The sequence below is a fragment of the Dreissena polymorpha genome, chromosome 10 (genome assembly GCF_020536995.1).
Source record: "Dreissena polymorpha isolate Duluth1 chromosome 10, UMN_Dpol_1.0, whole genome shotgun sequence".
Lineage (NCBI taxonomy): Eukaryota > Metazoa > Mollusca > Bivalvia > Myida > Dreissenidae > Dreissena > Dreissena polymorpha.
Window position 1 is genome coordinate 39697612 of NC_068364.1, and position 15916 is coordinate 39713527.

Genomic DNA, 15916 nt, shown 5'->3' on the forward strand with positions numbered 1-15916 from the left:
TAGTAAATACTGAATTACAATAACGCACAATTCCAGCGTGTACCCTGGTTAAGTAAAGAGGCACTTCAAGAAGGTCATCACTGTCTTGGGTAATAGTCATTTTATGTAAACAGCTTATATTTACAGTGTTAACATTTCAAACAATTGACACTGTTCATGACAAGTCTTTACGAGTAAGTATAACAATACACTACGTTACTATGAACATTAGATGAACACGCGTGATTTAAAGGGGCCGTCCAATATATTGGTAAATTGACAAAATAAAAAAAAAGTTGTTTCAGAATCGCAAATTTTCGTTTTTGTTATGATATTTTTGAGGAAATAGTAATACTGACCATTTACCATGCTCTTAAATATCCATTATATGCATCTTTTGACGATTTGAAAACCTGAAAATTATAAAGCGTCGTGCGACGCGAAACGATTGAATAATTTGGAAAGTTCTGTTGTAGTTATATTTTGGGAAACTACGAGGATTGCTTATATAGGTAAAAAATACATCCGCTCTAAGCATGAGCATGGATGGTCGAGTAGTCGGGAGACTTTTTACTCCAGGACTCCAGGGGTCAGTGGTTCGAGCTCTGTTGAGGGTTACTTTTTTCCTTTTTTGTAAAGTGTATTCTTGTTTTTTTACTGAAGCTTTTTAGGTCAAATGTTTAAATTTATTAATATAAAGCATTTAATGACATGCTTCAATACATGCCAAAATCCATTGGACGGCCCCTTCTAAAGAACTCTTTCTATCTATATATATTAACAACGTATACATTGGTTGTGCAGGGAAAAAATAACACATTGATTATTGATGCAAATCACATACAAATAATAAAACAAAACCACTGTATGTGAATGAGTAAATAGCGTGTCGTTATTATTTTAATCTACTTTGTCCATATTAGAAGGGCGATGTCTAGCGATATGGCTCTAAGTCCTGTGGACAAACTATACGCAAGGTGGAAGTGCTTTCTTCGTGTTCAGTTTTGATGAGAATGCTTCCTTCAGTAGACATTGCTCCTAGGAGACTGATTTCTTTTCCCAGCGAACGAGCTTCAAACAAGAGATTGGAACGAATAGATGTTCACTGTTCGTTGCAACAGACGCAACACAAGTAAACTTTAGCTTTTTTATTAACGCAGCTCCAATAAATAACAACTTTGTAATAGACAATTACAGAGTGTGGCACTATGATCATTAGTCAACATGCCTTAAACCTTGAAACCTGATTATCTACCAGCACTCTTTCTGTGACTTCTACAGTGCTTTATATTACGCCATTAAACATTCGAGAAACTGTCCTTTGTCACAACCTATAAAACTCCATTGAAGAAGACACCTTAGCCTGCTAATTTGCATCTGCGGTGACGTGGCACTAAATCCTTGTTCGGTACGATTTCCCTGTGGTCAGTGCTATAAACCTGTAGCAAAAAACCATAGTGCTATTGTGAAGCCTGTCTACAGTGGGTACACATTAAATGTGAAGGCATCTCACCCGACGAATACACCAAGATGGGTAAAAATGATACCCCTTGGATCTGCAATGCCTGTTCTCGTTTCCACTTTGCAGACGCCTTCTTTGATCTATCTGCAAGTTCAGTTTCTCCCTCTTCACAAGAAGCACCAGTGACAAATGACTATATATTTGACTCTCTATATGCATTACGACAAAAACATCCTACTGATTCATATGTGCAAGCTTATATATAAATAGTCTGAAACACACAATTATTTTCATCAAAGAATTACTTATAGATAACACTGTTGACATTCTTTTTATTTAAGAAACAAAAATAGATGACTCTTTTCCAGATGCAGAATTTGAAGTTGATAATTACCACATATGGCGAGCTCATCGAAACCAACATGGAGGAGGTATAGCCGAATATATTAGGTCTGACATTGCATGTGACAGAAAGAATAATCTAGAATTCAATAACATAGAATCAATTTCTATAGAGGTTACACATGGTAAAATCAAATGGATAGTTGTTGGTTGCTACAAACCACCAGTATTAGACAATGGAACCTTTCAAAAAGTTTTTACTTTTATCCGGGATGACAAAATATGACCATTTGTTACTTATTGGAGATTTAAATTATGATGTAATGAGAAATAGTAAAAGTCAACCATTACTTGATGTATGTGATGTCTTTAGCCTAGAAAATGCCATTACAGATTATACTTGTTTTACTAAAAATGCAGACCCAAGTTTGGTAGATGTTATCCTAACAAATAATCCAGAACTTTTAAGGAAAACTTGTAACTTTAATTGTGGCTTAAGTGACGTCCGTAATCTGATTGGTGTGCAGCTAAAACATAGCAAACCAGCTAAAAGGCATGTATATCGAAATTACAGAAGTTTTAACAATTTAAATATCTCTTCATTTCAAGCTGAGTTAGAAACATAATTTTCATGTATTGACTATAACGAACCAGATGTAAATTAACTTTATAAATCTTTTGAGGAACACTTTAAATGTAGCGGATAAGCATCCACCAGTTAAAATGAAAAAAAGTCCAAAAGAACCAGTGACAAACATTAATAAACAATAAAAAAAGTGCAATAAATAAAACATAATGCGTCATAACAAATATTTAAATAACTAGAACACAAAAAAATAGGAAAACTACAGACAACAAAGAAATCTTGTAACCAAAATACAACGTAAATCTTTAAATAACTACTTCATTGAAAGGTGTACAGGGGGATGCAAATCTCAGGATTTTTGGAAAACTGTCGAACCTTTTTTAACCAACAAAGGCAGTAATATCAAGAAAGACACTATTCTCAACGAAAATGACATGCTTATTACTAATCAAGAATAAGTCGGGGAAATATTTAATAACTTTTTTGTAAACGTGGCACAAAACATAGGAATGACTCCCTAACAGCTGATGAAAATCACCCTAGCATCTCTAAGATATCCTCCAATATCAGACCCAATCAATGTTTTACCTTCAACCCTGTTAGCGAAGATTTGTACGGAAGCAAATTAAGAAACTGAACACTAAAAAAGCAGTAGGCATTGATGGTTTATCAAGTAAATTGCTGAAGGCAGCTCAACCTGTTCTAACAGGTCCTTTAACCGTCATTATAAACTCTAGTGTTAGTTATTCAACATTCCCGGATAAACTCAAAATTCCTCAAGTCAAACCATTACATAAAAATAGTAATTTAGAAAAAGCAAATTACAGACCAGTTAGTATTTTACCAACACTGTCCAAAATCTTTGAACGATCCATAAATGAAAAATTAACAACATATTTTAACAATCATTTTACCCTTTCTTATCTGCTTTTAGGAAAGGCTATGGTTGCCGAACTGCAATTTTGAAAATAAAGGAAGATTGGAAAAAATTAATTTGTTGCTGCAATTTTAATGGACCTATCTAAAGCGTTCGATTGTCTCCCTCACGACTTGATACTGTTAAAACTTAAAGCATATGGTATGTCCGAACACTCAACTGATGTGTTGAAAAGTTACCTCTTACATAGAAAACGGTGTGTCCGTATGGGAAATCTCAATAGTCGGTGTTTATACCGATACAAAGGAGTTCCTCAAGGATCTATTCTTGGGCCGGTTTTATTTAACATTTTTATAAACGGCATTTTTTTCAAATAGCAGCTTGTATAACTATGCTGGCGATAATACCCTTTCATATTCAGGACATAATTTAACAGACGTTGTAAATGCTCTTGAAGAAGATAGCAAAACATTAATTTCATAGCTTGGTTTTCAAACAATAAAATGCAAGCCAACCCAGATAAAATTTCAAGCAATTGCCATTGGAAAAAAAGCTAGAGAACAAAATATATCCTTTAATCTTGGAAATAATCATACTCACATTTATGATGAAGAAGTCAAGTTATTTGGGGTCACAATTGACTTTCAACTGAAATTTGGTAGCCATACATCTAACATATGTAAAAAAGCCTCAAGGCAATTAAATGTTTTGAAACGAATTGGAAAACGCATTTGTAAATTAGGTAAACTTACCATTTACCATTCTTATCTCCTATTCAGTTTTATTTATTGTCCTGTAGTTTGGCAATACTGTGAAAAAGTAAATACAACGAAAATGGGAAAAAAATCAAGAAAGAGCATTAAGATTCGTTTATGACGATTATGTGTCAACTCATGACGATTTGTTGAAACAGTCAAAACTGCCTTCATTAAAATTAGGAGACTAAGATCAATTATTTTGGAAACATTTAAAAAAGTCAATAATCAAAATCCCATTTATCTTGATGACCTTATTAATCTTAAGAGGTGTTGCTGCAGTTTTGCTGATATTTTTCCATCAAATAGATTTTGTTCAAAATTTAAATTTAAGATATATATACAAATACTATAAGATAAATGAAATAAAAAAACATAGGGTCACCGGCCTTGTTTTGATTTTATTCATCATTATATAACATGTATTTTTTTCAAACAAAAAACAAAAAATCTCTAATTGCATAAAATTGATTAAGAAGATATGAAATTGGCAACATGTAGATATTATATAAGCTAAGATACATCATATACCATTTAATTAAACAACATACTACCAATAAAATGGAGTACACAAGTTACATTTTAAGAATTTTTTTATATAATTTTTATGTCGACCCCAAAAACGTCATTTTTTTACTATTGTAACCACATTAATATAATTTATTTTTTTTTCCGTCAAATAGAATTCTGCGAAACTGCTCAAATATGTTAAGCTACGTATTGTCATCATAAAACACAAATAAAAACAGGGGGTCACCGCACTTTAAACAAAGATTTTTTGTTTTAAATCCATACCGTCTACGTCAAATTTCATAAAATACTGCAATTAGGCAACACCCAAGTACCGGTACATAGATTGTTAGAAATATGCATAAACATTAGAAATTGTTAACAATCTTAACTGGGATCACAACAGCTTACCAAAAGACATTAATAAAAAACAATGTTTTATCACAAACATAATACAATACAGTATCAAACTCGACCTTAATCAATAATAACTTACATGTACTTGTTCACAGATTTCGGCATGTTTTGAAGTTTGTGATTAAATGCTTCAAATTAATAAATGTAAACAACAGGACTAAAGGGCTCCAGTATAAAACAAGAATGAAATTAAAGAAAGAAAACAAAAGTTTAAAAAAAAGTTAACCCCACCTGGGATCGAACCACTGACAATTGTATTATGAACTAACACGGTCATTTCTGATGATACTGATGACAAAAATATTGAGTTATGATAATATCGTCATCGGTGTTGCTATAAATATATCCTCGGTTAAATAAACTGCCGCAACACCCCTTAAATCTAATTCCTTCTCTTTTAGATACCCCAGAACTGCTGAAATCCCCCACGTAAGAACATCAAGATACGGCGTCAATTCTTTCCGTTTCGGGGCAGCCGAGCTGTGGAACTCTCTTTCTCAACATTTCAGGGACCAGTTACATTTCAAACAGTTCTACATGCATAGGTCATTGGGTTTATAACGTTCAAATTTATATATATATTCTCTCTGATAGGCGTTTCTTGTTTGATTTAATAATTATTATTTTATTTTTTAGCAGTCACATAAACTACCAAGCAATGTAATATGGAATTTTTACACCCATTATTGCTGCTTCTTCCTGTATTTGCCCGATGATTATCTGAAATATTAACTTAATGACGCTATATTCTTAAATCTTTTTCTATAAAGAAGGAATGAAGTTGACACTTGTTTGTAGTTTCATTTGATCGTTCGTCAAAAAGTTGTAACTATGTTGCTCTGGTATCTTCAATACCATTGAGTAATTAAATTGTAATTAAATTGAATGCGTTTTAATTCCCTTTTATTATTATTTAATTTGAGTTACACTGCTATGACGTTAAATTTTATTTACAGTTAAATGTATTATGAATATTGCTTGGCCGAGGGTGAGGTTGAGCGCTCTATAACCGATTTAAACCCCTAATGCTTTGCATTGACCGTTCCAAGGCGGTGACCCCAGCTTTATTCATATTTTGTGTTTATGTTGGTTTGTATTGTGCTGCATTGTGCTGTTTTGTACTGTTTGGGAAATCGGTCACTTGCCTTAAATAAAAGACCAACTAATTGTTTATAATGAGAATTCAATACTGCTCAAGCAGCTGGAGTTTTGCTTCTTTATATTATAAGATAAACTCGTTATACCCACATCAATCTGGAAAGGCAATATTTTTAAAGCAAATATTTCCACTGCCAGTGATTCCTTTCCGTTCCCATTCTGTCGCTTCCTTACCGGAACACTTTAGTTCTGCGTTTGTATCACCATAAGCGTAACACATCTATTGGTACCTGTTATCATCTTAAGTGTAAAGACTTTTTTCGTTAAGTGTTTGGTGCTCTGACGTTTTTAAGAATTCCATATTTGTTAGGAAATCATCAAATTGGAAAAATACGTCAGCAGGACTAAACTACTGTATACTGGTATTGATGTTTTAACATTTTAATGACTCATTAGTCATTAAAACCATTCGTTTCTTTATTTTAGATGAGACAACCATCGAAATGTCATCGAGTGGAACGTTTCAATTTTACAGAAGTGGCAGTACTATAGCAAGCCTGCCAAGAAAATGTGCAAAATTTAAACATGCATTCAAGGTGAGTTCATAATGATAATTGTGTTTTAAGCCCATCCTATTTCATAATTGGACAGTGTATAATATTGGTAACTTAAGCATGCCACTGAGACAATCTTGAAATTTATTGATTAAAGCTGCCGTGCAGAAATATTTATGAGAAATGATATTGACATTTTGCATTAAAATGCAATCAATTGCAAAAAACTTGTATGACCAAATGCAGACAATGAACTTTGATGAGAAACATTTTCAGATGCCTAACATGATATGATGAAATGTTTTTAACTTTTAGTATAATACCTGATATACATGTATAGCTTAAGTTTATTGGAGGTTTTTGCTGGATCATATTAAGTTGCCCATTTATTATAACCATAACGAATATTTTTGTATCTTACACATATTTAATATACTTTTTACGCGTTTTTGTTAGCTAGTTTTCGTTTAATCTCATTTCGTTATTTTGCTGAAATGACGTTGCAACGTCAAATGATGTGGCCTGCCAATTGTAAACAAACCTCGGAATTTATCATCACGTTTACGTAAAAAATATTTAATTTGCTCATTTAAAAGAATGTAATAACAAAGACATGAGACTCGTCATTTCATACTATATTTTATTACACTCGTCCAGGAAACACGTTAGCAAGCTTGCTATATGGTTTTTTTCTACCAGAATTCTTTAACGCGTTTATCTAATTAAGTATGTAATGACATGACAACTCATGCCATATCCTTTATATATTTTTCATCAACCTGTGCAAACAATAATTGAAGCAACCTAAGATATAAATGAAATGATCATTTCTGTAAACTTCTGAATTATCAATTTTCTTTATTAAATTTATCACTAGAAAACAACAACAAGAACAACATACATGTACTTCTCAGTAAAACACGGACAAAAAATAAATAAACATATCCTAATAAATTATAGGAGAATAAAATGTTTCCAATTGAACTGTTTCAGGTCCATATGTTGGGTGGAATAAGCTACCAGGGTCCGACAAGATGCTGCGTCTTCACTGGTATCATTGATTCGATATCATGTCAGCAGATTATTATTACCCTTAACAGCTAGAAGATATCCAAACGGCTTCCGTCTGTACCATGTAAATAATGAGGATTTTTATTTAAAAAGTTTTGGTGTTACACCACAGGCCTTTTCCCAGAAATTTTCTAAGGCACATCGGCTAATATGCCTAATTTGCTTGTTACTTGGGTACCCTTTTGTATTTGTTTAATTTTAAGGTACTATATTAAATCTAACGGTATTAAGAAAAGTGAATTATTGAATAAATACATAGAATTCAACGGCCTTTGATCAGCTATTGAACCTTTTAATTTTGCTATGCCATTACATGATTTTAAATGCATGCAAATATTAAAGCATCACAGTAGCACACATTGGTGAGCAAATTTAATAAACAAAAAATAAAGACCCAGGGGTGACCCAGTGCTTAAAGCTCCTCGAGAAAGGCCTGCGCCACTTGGACTATTTTACATATCACATTGAGAATCTTCAGTGTGTTTTTTATGTATTTCCCAAGCAAATCAACCTTAAATATGGACAATTTTACTTCAAACTTATTAAGAAAACGATGTCTACATACTTCTTTGTTCACTTAGGCTTATTAGACCCCTACCGGTGAAACCGGAGGGGACTTATGTCCCATACCGGTGAAACCGAAGGGGACTAAGATAACTGTAAAAGTTCTTCATATGTTTTCATGAAACTTGAAAATGGACAGATGGCAATATGGAGATTATGCATGAAATTTCATTTTGTTCTTACGTCAAGAATTCTAATTGCTATGGCAACAAATAGTCTAGAAATATTGCTGAAAATGGTGGAGTTTGACCGGTTGGGGACTTTTATTGCTTCTCAATAGTCTTGTTTAAGCATAAAATGCAGCCAGATGGTCATAAATTGTCATGACTTGTTAACCACCATGGGTTGCCCAAATTGACATTGTCAAGGTAGTAAAAAAAGACATAGCTTGTGAATTCAAACTGTTTGTCCAATTTATGTCGGGTATAAAAACGATTCTCATTTAAAAACGTACCGCCGTTATAAAAACAAACCTAAGATTGGAATCAGATACATGTTATAGTATTTTATAATGTGTTTAAGTTTAACCACTAACAATTGAGTTTTGTGTTTTGTTGACTTTTATCAGTCCTCTACCGGATTGACCGGAGGGGACGATAGGATTGCCCTCCGTCTGTCCGAGAAAACTGGATCCTGTGTTAACTCTGAAAGTACTCAGAATTGTTTAATTTTTTAGTTGTTCGCGTAGCGTAGCGTAGCGAACAGCTAATGTTGATGCTGAAAATTTCAAGTCGGTTCGCTGCTATCTACAGAAAGCCTACTACCCACCACACATGCCGTATCCGCGCGAGAAAGAGTTGCATAATTTATGCAAGAGGTTTGAGTTCTCCAACTATATTCATTCACAACTCGAAACATAATGTGAATATCGTGTTAGATGGAATAATTACGAACGGAGCTTATATCAAAAAGGATCAGTAACAATGATGTATTATACGTGTCGCGGAAGTGATTGTTTATGAATTATTAAAATAGTCGACTTTCTGCTGCGTCTTAATGACGTGGTACAGGTCATTCATAATCTGAGGCTATTAATAGAATCGAGAAAACAACGTAATAGTATAAGGTTACGCTTGTTTATATTCTCAATTTATAAACGTTGAACATGAGTTCAACAATAACTTCAAGGATACGATAGACAACAACAAAAATGCTTCATAATCGCTAAAACCAAATATAACAAACAATTAAATATAACACGAATGATCTGTTTCGTAACCTCGTACATGCTTCTACAGCTGGGATTTCCGGGAAACGTTCTTTCGTTCTCAACAGATAGCGGCGATCTTTTGTATTTACGGGTGCTAACAACGCAATAGTAGAAGGTAAAGATTGATTATATTCACAGCTCTCACTTTATAAAACGTTGGACAAGAGTTCACCAATTACTACAGGCATTCTATAGACAACCTCAAAAATGCTTTATAATCGCTAAAACCGAAAACAACTGAATATAACAAGAAATATCGTTTAAAAATGTAGTCGGCGTATACGCTGACTTTGAAATAAAGTTTGCAATTAACTTTTCTAAATAAATAAATAAAATGAAAACAAAAGTTTAACTATTGTGTTGTTTTTTTTTCACTTAAGTGCATATTCACGGCATGAAATATGTGTTAGCATTGTCAAACCACACATTAGTGTAAGTAGATAAAAATTATACTACGGGAGTGCACATCATATGTGTACTCACATGCCTTATTATGAGTATATTTATTAACAAGCGAAATATATCGTATGTTAATATTTGATTTAAACGTATTTTTCTTTCGACGCATTTAAAGCACACATCATAGCCGCGTCATGCGAAAATGGGTTTTATGCGTGTCGGCCAGCGTTTCTTAAGCCCAACATTTGCATTTGCGCAGTCAGGTAAGACGCGATGCTGTTCGCTATAAAATCACTCAATATGTTATGGTCTCATTACGTATCTCCTGACCAGACTGAGAGATGCGCAGGCTGGGTGGGCTATTTATATGATGGGCGCATATGGAATAAGGCCCATTTTCGAATGACGAGGGTCATTATAAATCTAATTGCGAATTGTAAAATTGCACATTTTAGCACAATGCATTTCGATGCAAAATTTAATTCAAAATAGCAAACTTGTAAATAAGAGCAGCCTATCCAGGCGTTCAGCAACGATTTCCAGACATGCTGTCCAAGAACGGCAAACATTGTGGTTGGATAATTAAACGATTTTCCTCTTATCGTGACACTATATTATTTCGGTAATGATTGTTTTCTCATTTTGAAAGCAAAACTGAAATTCTGCGAGATGGATTTTAACGCGTAATTGTAACTGGGCCACAATTTGTGTCGTTTGAACATAGAAAGAGTAGTCCGGAATTCCTTACACTGAACAGTGCTACATTCTTTGCGCTGAGCACAGACACATCTATGTAGCCAAAGTTCAGAGGTTGTATCTCGAATCAGCCTATGCAATATTCGAAAGTATTCGTGCGTGTCTGCTGGCGTTATGTAAAAGTCATTAAGATGAAAAGCTGAGTAAAACAGATACGCCGAAAAAGCGCATTAGTGCTCTCTACCTATGTTTAGGTCAGAGTTGTTGACACCCTGTGTACTGCTCTGGTAACAAGTAATGCATAAACAACAATGCACCGGTCAACAGGGCTGTCTTGATGACTACCTATTCGTGAGTAAAAAGTATTGCTCACAGATTTATTTTTTATTTATTTTCATCATTGATCTTATTGCATTTTTTGAATTTGTATATGGTGTCAAAAAAGTTTTGTATAGGGAATTTTCATCATGAAATTATATTCTAAGTGAGATATTCGATATTCCAACAATATCCATTTAATATGATGGTGATTGCAAATTGCCTTTATATTCAGTTCTCATTACCATTTTCATCATACTTTCTATGCTTTCAGAACGTCCAAAAGGGCCATGTTGTTGTTATTTTGTCTAAGTTATCTCTATGACATAAATAGCATGATAAAAAGTTTTAAAAGTTTACACAAAGCTCGACCCGTGCGTTATGACACACTCTTTATAAATTTGAATGGCGTTTGTTCATTTCAAACTTGCGATTAATTTTGAAACATGAATTGCCTCTTAAATTATGCAATAGCGAACAACTTCAGTGCGCTTTGATTAAATATAGCTAGATGGCATGATGGGGATTATGCACGTCATTTTCTTTTTTCTGTACAGCGTCAAATGCGTTTGCATTGGCAACAAATAGACTACAAAATGAGAATCTGTATAATTGGCTATAACTTGGTTATTTATGTATAGATTGTCTTCATACTTAGCCATAACAATCTTTTAGGATAACCCTTTAAGTGAGCCACACTGAATGTGACTTTGACAAATCATTTTGATAAATGACATTGAAATTCAAGGTCAAAATAATTCACTTTCCCTGATTTAGCTTAAATTGGCTATAACTTCGGTATAAATTAATGGATTGTCGTCATACTTAAACAAAACAACCTTTCGGACTAAACCTTCAAGACTTTGAAACAGAATTTAACCTTGGCCATGAAACGACCTTCACTTTCGTTTAATTTTTAATTTTGCTAAAACAACGATCAGATTTGATTCATATTTCAACAAAATAACACTGACAATGTTGCTGACAAATTTGTTATGGTATTTTAACCAGTAGGGGACATTTGTATTGCTTGCAATCCTTTTAGAATCTGTTAATATAAGAATTATTAGAATATATCTTGTTTTGAAGATATTCATTCGTTTAACATACATACATTATTTTTTTGCAGGGCAAATGATGCTAAACACAAGAGCAGATCCACAACTGACTGGCTCAAAGACAACGAAGTTCTAACCATGTCAACACCTTCTTCAAGTCCGGACCACAACTCAATTGAAAATGTGTGGTCTTCTTTGAAGGACCACCTAAAACGGAATGTCAATCCAAAAACAAAAGTGGAACTAGTCAATGGAATTAAGGACTTTGGGGGAAACTTGACAGCAGTTGATTGTGCCAAATATATTTATCACATTTGTAGGGTTTTATCTCATGTTGTGTCGAATGATGGTGGACCAACAAACTTCTGACCTATTCAGTTTTTTTTAATATTTTTATTAAAACATACACCTTGGCTTATTTTCAAAATTAATCATAAAAAACAAAATAAGTAGTTTTAACTTTATGAATGTGGCTTTCAGTCTTTTAATATTTTGTTTTATCATTTTTGCTTAGTTTTGAAGTGGTTAATAGCTTAAATTTTTTGGAATTACTGTTTCATTTTGCTTTTCCCTACTCTCAACCTTTTTAAGACAAAAATGTCATTTGTGTTTTAAGATATAAACAATTCCTTTTATCTAGTTGTTTTACAGCATGCCATTTTTGTTTTATAGACGGAAATTTTGATCGAAAATAATTTAAGTGTTGCTAGCAAATATATTTTATGGTCATTTAAAAGTATATTTTTATATTGTCAAAATGAAACAAAATTTAATGTTATGATAAGTAAACAAAGGTGAAACAAGTGTTTCCCATAAAATAAGAACCAGCGGTAGTTTAAATGAAGCTATTTTGAAACAGACTTTAAACAATGCAATTAAGGTAGAAACAGATTTGACAATTATTATATCATAAATTATATTTATTTACTCATTTACATTATATCATATTGGATATATCTAAACGGATGAAGTATAATCAAATTTATAAATGTTTAACATTCATTATTTTAGCTGAATGTTTATGTTTATCCAGTGTTCTATATGTTCAATACTTTAGTCCTTATCTACTGCAGAACTAATAAAGATTATAAATTAGGTAAATGTGTATAATGGGTATCAAACTTCACTATTTATGAGAGGCTCATTGTACCTGTTTGCTAAGGATTTTTTTTCTATAAAACGGAACATTGTTGTAATGGTCCCATTGGAGGCATATATTTTAACTGTCTGTACGTTTGTCCACATCGTTTGTCCGGGTCATATCTTCGTTATTAATGGATGGCCTTCAAATTAACAATTGTATAGCAAAGTAAGAATGTCGCGCAAGACCCTGCATCAAAGGCCGTACGACTATCTTTGTTTACGACTAAAATCGGTAACTTTACAAGCTTTTAATAAATATCTGCGCAAGATATAAGCCGCGAATAATACGCTAATAAAATATATAGATTTACTTGAAATTAGTAATTATATGTTTTGGTGTTTTGCAATAGTGTTTTATTAAATGCATTGTATTCTAAATTTGTCGTACGATGTTTAATGAAACGCCCCCCAACCCTTAGGTCCCTATCATTTCTCAAATGTCAATATCAAATTTAGTCTTTCAAGGTCGTCCAGTCCATATCTTGGTTATTTATTGATGGATTTTAAATTAACATTACACATATTTAAAGCACATTATGGCAAATGGTACACACATGTGAATAACATAAAGACAAATTGTCAAATGTCATAACACCATCGTGAACATGTGTCTGGAGACATGAATACTTCTAATTTATTTGGATTTTACATGTGTATCGCACAATGTGAAAATTCTATCATTTGTTTAATACATCATAAAAACGTATTAATGATTTTATTATGCAATTAGACAGTTGAGAATATTTACATGTAACAGTTTACCGTTATTAATATGCGTACATAGTTAATGCTCAATTTCTTCTGTTCTGTTATAGTGGTGGTCTAAAAACTCGTTGCAACTGGATTTATTTTACTTTTTTAAATAAAACATTATCATATTATTATCAATACATCTGTTTTACAAAAGTGTCTGAAAACTCAAGGCCATACATTACCAAGTAGGGTTTTGACTAAATAGCAATTAACTAAACCATTATCTTTGCAGATTTAATCACAAAGTTACAGTTTTATTTTAACAAGCAATGGGGATACGATTTTTTTAATTACTATATGATTGCTAGAGAATATTTAACAATTATATTTGTTTAAATATATATTGAAAGAAAAATAAAACTGTGTGTGTTATCACTATAGACATAATTTTTTGTAGTTTATATTTTTTCCAAAATGTAATGGAGAGCATGTATATTAGACATACAAGATCCCGAGTAACAGTTAAATCTGATATACGTCATTGCCTTCCTCTGGTTAAATGTCTGTGTCTTTACCCGAACATTTAATATCGAAGCATTACACTTTTTATGTTTTCATACAAAATATTCCCCATGCACAAAAACTTGCCTTTTAGAACAATATATTTTGTATTATTTAGAATTTCTGGTATTGTTATTGCGAAACACAAATCCTTTTGAAATTTGCAAACAAAGTTAAGTACTTCGAATGAGGAATACTAATCTTGAAATGGGTTATAAATCCGGATGGCTGGTACAGCATGTATCGCAACTTTTACATCGGATCTTTAGATTTGTGACCAGTCAATCTATTTTTCATCCTTATTAAAATATACAACATATAGTGTTTGTTTATGTTTTTGCATGTTGATTGACATAAGTAAATTTTTTTTTATAGAAATCCTTTAGGGGTTTTATTTTTAATAAAACATGATATATGCATTAACAATAATGAAAAATATATTACCAATCTGTAACAGCTATATCATTTGGACAAAAACGCTAAGCTGGTCGTATTTATAGAGTGAAAAACAAACATATATGAAATATTACGTTCATTTATAATAAATACAACACCATATTAACACAGAAACACGCACCATCCGAATAACAAAATTATAACTGAAATAATGTTGCATACATGTACCATGTTTAGAAACTGCAACATACAGACTTTGTTGTGAACAATGTTACTTGCAAATTTTACAGATCACATTAACAGTATGAATAAATATGCATCATGTACATTGGCTAATATTTTATAAATAAGTTAAAATAAAATAAGTCTCATAAAAATACTTTCTGAAAGGAACTTGTAGTAAACAAAGTTTCACCTAAACTTTTGCAGTTTTTTTGTATATTTATTTAAATCGTTCTTGATTCAAACATCAAAACGCATAAATGTTCAAGTATTAAACTTGTGGGCAATTCTGTCATAGTAATTTCTTTTTGTAATTTCTTCTGTTTATAATTCCACTATTTATTGTGGTCGCAACATAACCAGAAATGCCTGAGATGCCTGGAAAAGCATAGCCAACAACCATGAGGATTAATTGTTTCCTTCTGGGCGATAGCACTTTGCAACCACCTGTCCTATTGAATGTTCCTGAAACCAGGTCTTCTTCAGAAAAAAATTGCTTGGCCAAGCTCCAAGAGAATTAGGAAATACTACCTTGGTGCTCCAAGAGCACTCATCAATAACATCTTGATGAAGACAATTTCTGCATGTGGAAGAACTGCACTGATATCATCAGTGCAACGTACTATCATTAAAGGACGATTGCCGAAAAATCGATTAATGCTAAGAGGTGTCATATCAAAGTTACTGCTAATGTAATTAGGAACACCAATACCTCCACTGACACAAGAACACTGACTGCCACCAGAAGAAGACCTAACACCACCAACAATTTCAATGTCTCCCCCCACCATCAGCAAAGCCAGACCTACCTCCACCAACTATTCCTGCTGCCCTAGCACTATCAACAACACCAAATTTACCACCACCGACAATTCATACAGCCCTACCATCATCAATAATGACAGACCTACCACCACCAACTATTCCTGCTGCCAAACCACTATCAACAACTTCAGACTGACTACCACCAACTATTTCTGCAGCCCTTCTACTATCAACACCAGA

General features: G+C 32.8%; 1 protein-coding gene across 1 annotated transcript in view; it reads left to right on the top strand.

The window, feature by feature from the left end:
- LOC127847679 (uncharacterized) overlaps positions 1-15916 on the top strand; it is a 303197-nt gene that overhangs the window by 177573 nt on the left and 109708 nt on the right. The gene's annotated exons all lie outside the window — the stretch shown is intronic.